Below are 4,260 nucleotides of genomic sequence, written 5' to 3'. Positions count from 1 at the left end.
GGAATGGGATCAGTATAATTGACTTAGATCAGTCATTAGTCACGCCCTGTGCACAGCATATTGCTTGCCAAAAATCTGAATAAAATCTGAGTTCTGTTCAAAAAGACAAAAGAAACAATGACTGATCAATAGGAATGTAGCAGTGGCAGTTGTTATTTCTTGATTAATCCCTATATGCCACATACTAGGCAGAGCACACTCCTCAAATATTTTAGAGACTGAACACATTCTCAGTAATGTAATCGCTTGTTCGGTATCATCATGCAAAGAAATATTTAACAATGATAATAATAAATCACACAAGCCATTAGAGTAAGTTCCCCCCCCCTCATTTTATCAATGAGGAAACTAGTAATTAGAGAACTTAATTAGCTTGTCCAATATTACATAGAAAAGAAGCTGAAAGTAACTGGGACTCAAGCTCACATTTCTCTGTCTCCAAACCTGGAGTTCTCTTAACAACGAAGAGACATACAGTAAATTTTACCTGAGGATTATCATTTAGAATAATTTAGATGAATTCTTGTTCCAGATATTCTCCTTCTATATGTTGTAACAGTTTTTATATCAACTACTGTTCCATTAGAATCAGAATCAATATCTATTGTCTGTAAGAACAAAATGTTACACAAAGTATCACATGTACACTATAAACACCAAAATCTAGTTTCTGCTTTCTTGAAGATAACAAGCTGACTTGAAAAACTGGAACGGCAGAGCATAGAGGTTTTCATTTCCAAAGTCAAAAGGATCTGAGCAATAAAATTTCTCTCTCTCTCTAACACACAACGCGCACACACACACCCACACACACATGCACACATTCAACCCTGGCCAACAGACAGCCTTAGCAACAACCAAGTGTAATGTCTGAACTATTGTCCTGGAAATGAATAAACACCTGTCTCTCCAGGCTACAGCTATGAATATACAAGTGTTATTAATAAGTGCAAATGCTAGAAAATGTCTAATAAAACCAAGGTGTCTTTCAATCAATAATAGAATAATTGGATTTAATATAGTGGGTTTGTAAAAGTCACTGTAACTAATAGCCCTTACAGGCCGTGAATGCTCCTAAGTGTGATATATGGTATGGCACTTTAGTATTTTAGTTAAGGGTTTTGTTATTAAATTACCTTGAAACATCGATGTTGGAGGTTGTATAGCTCATTTACTATTTATCTGTATTGTAAGATGGAAGGTCACCTTTTATTTTGACATTTAATTCTTACATTTTGTATGTGCCTGTGGCTAATGAGATCAAATTTAAAATTATGCAGTGATGTTACCTAATGGAACAATAGCAATCAATCCCTACAAATATCTGGAGAAATTAAAAATACATTGCAAAATTGATTGCCTAAAATCATCTTATCTTTCAGTAGCTAGTAAGCATAATTTCAGTACATGATGAGGGCTACCTATCATCTTTTTTCTGATTTCAAATATAATAACCACAGAATAGGCACTGTTCATTTGTTTCCAAATGTCACTGACACATACATTAGCCCTTACGGTGGGATTAAAAAAAAAAAAAAATCCATCTGTCTTCTAAAAGCAATGTAACTTTAACAAAAAAAGTGTTTATCATTTTTCCCCAACAGCACTTCTAATATTGACAAACAATGAATTGGCCTGCATACTTAGGTTCACATGTATAATTCCCCCTGTGATTGTTCACTATTGGGCCAATATCAAGCATTTATATTAGGGCCTTACGTATATTCTATTGTTTCCAGGATTAATACAGGGGTGAACATATGAAGGACAAAAAGTGGGAAGAGAGAGAGCATACCTAATACGTGTCAAGTACTGTCTTAGGCTCTTTTACATATTCTACCTTATAAGTGAGACTATTTCATAGTACCAGTAATGATAGCAGTAATAGTAGCAGTCTTGGTGGTTAAAAACAATTAAAAAACCCTACAATAATTATTGAATGGCTGCCGTGTGCCAGGCATGCATACTCTACAGGTATGCTATCATTTCAAAGCTTTACAAAAATCATGCAAAAAATTAAGGATGGTTGATGTCTAAATTTGTCTAGATTGGAACTCTCTGCTATATACTGAACGTGAACCATTTCATCATACATATTTTAAAATCAAATTTTGCTGTGGCCTTGTGACTTCATTCTCAATTGCCTTAGCAATTAGCAAGAAATCAGGCTCAAACAAAAAAGATATTAATTTCCTTCTCAACTGTTAATGTCTACTTACGACCAAGGAGCCTTCTTTGATAGTAACCAGAAAGAGTGAAACATTGTGATATTGGGCCAATTAATTTGTTTGTTTGTTTTGATGAATAATAAGCGACAATAAACGAAGTAAATTTACTGAAACAAGTAAACAATAAAATCTGGTGAAAAAGAGGAAACTCCTTTAATAAGTGATTTTTAAAAAGTTTTAGGGAACCTTGGTGGCACAGTGGTTAAAGTGCTCAGCTACTAACCAAAACATCAGTGATACTAACCTGCCATCTGCTCTGCAGGAGAAAGATGTGGCAGTCTGCTTTTGTAAATATTTATAACCTAGGAAACCCTATGGGGTCTCTGTGAGTCAGAATCTATTCAATGGCAGAGGTTTGATTTTGGGAGTTGGCACAGACGTTTTACAAATTTTTTTTTTAAAAAAAAAGCAAAGTGACTTCCGGCAAAATGGCACTCTAGGCAGAAACACCACACCGTCCCTCCACAGCAAAGATCCAAAAAACTAAGCCGAACAGAGAAAACAACAATCCTGAAACCCTAAAACATCAAATGAAGAGGTAAAGAACTCAGCCAAGCACCAAACGAAGTGAGAAAACTGACAGAGAACGGAGAGCGAGGAGAGATTAATGCAGAGGTCCCCTACCAGCTCACGCAGCGTGGATCCACCATCTTGGACTCCTATCGGAGACCAGCAAACACGGGGTCCGAGAAAGCAGCTTCACGGAGTTTCCAGGGGGAGATAAAACAACCGGTAATTTGAAATATAGGCTTTCCCACCCCCCCACCATTCTTCACCCCCACTCGGCCTCCTCTGCTTCCCGTGGCCACAATCTCTTGTCCGGGAAACACCGGCTGCTTGGATTCCACACACCTGAACGGGTCAGCTCTCTGAGTGCCATTTGTTGGCTGCTGGTGTTGCTTTTTTTTTCTGCTTCTTTAGATTTCTTCCTTACCTCTCACCACCTCCCGCTCCTTTCGCTCAAATACCTGGCTCCATGTGCCATCTTTGCTTCTCCCTGAGGGGCTGAAGAGCTCCGGTAATTTGTGATATACGCTTTCCCACTCCCTACCCTTCTTCACCCACACTCGGCCCCCTCTGCTTCCCGCAGACACAGTCTCTTGCCCAAGAAACACCGGCTACTTGGATTCCAGCAGCCCACACTAGCTGGCTCTCTGACAGCCACTGGTTGGCTGCTGGTGTTGCTTTCTTTTTCTGCTTCTTTTGATTTCTTCCTTAACTCTCACCACCTCCCCCTTCTTTTGCTTAAATACCTGGCTCCGTGTGCCATCTTTACTTCTTCCTGAGGGGCTGTGGAGCTCCATTTGAGTGTGGAGCTGCTTCCTGGTCTGGGCTGCCACGCTGGTGGGATCCCGGGGCTTTTGTTCGTTTGTTTGTTTTGAATTGTTTGTTTGTTTTCTTTTCCTTTTCTTGAGTTGGGAGCACTTTCTGGCCAGGCCGTGTTGCGTGGCAAAGAGACTACCCACTCCTGAGGGCATTAATTTTTCGTTGGTTGTTTTTTTTCTGTTTTTTTGGGAGCTTTTCCTGTTCTTTTCTCTTTTCAATTTGTTTTTTTTTTCTTTTCCCTCTTTATCCCTTTTTGTCTTTCTTCATTACTCAGTTTCTCGTCTCTCTATATCTTCTTTCTCTTTCTGTTCCCTGAATACCTGGCGTTGCATACGTCTATGCCTTTTAGCCAGGCTGTACGGCAACACCTGAGAGTGACTTCCCCAGACCTCATAGCTGCACAGGTGGGATCCCTGGAAACTTTGCGGTTCTTTAAACTTTCCAATTTTTATTTATTCATTCTTTTCTTTTCTTCCTCTTCCCCTTTCTGTTTTTCTCCATTTAATAGTCTCTCATCTCTCCACTCCAATGACAAGCTCCCACAGAATTCTTTTTTGTTTGTTTGTATGTTTTTGGCTCTTGTTCTTCTCTCCTCTCTCCCATATCCATCTTAGCTCCACACATAACAATCTCCCTGCTACATCCTGCCAACCTACAATGTGTGCTTGACATCACACCACCAAGCAGCACAGGCGTGGCCTACTGG

This window comes from Trichechus manatus, unplaced genomic scaffold (assembly GCF_000243295.1).
Source record: "Trichechus manatus latirostris isolate Lorelei unplaced genomic scaffold, TriManLat1.0 scaffold00298, whole genome shotgun sequence".
Classification (NCBI taxonomy): domain Eukaryota; kingdom Metazoa; phylum Chordata; class Mammalia; order Sirenia; family Trichechidae; genus Trichechus; species Trichechus manatus.
This window is presented reverse-complemented; position numbering follows the sequence as displayed.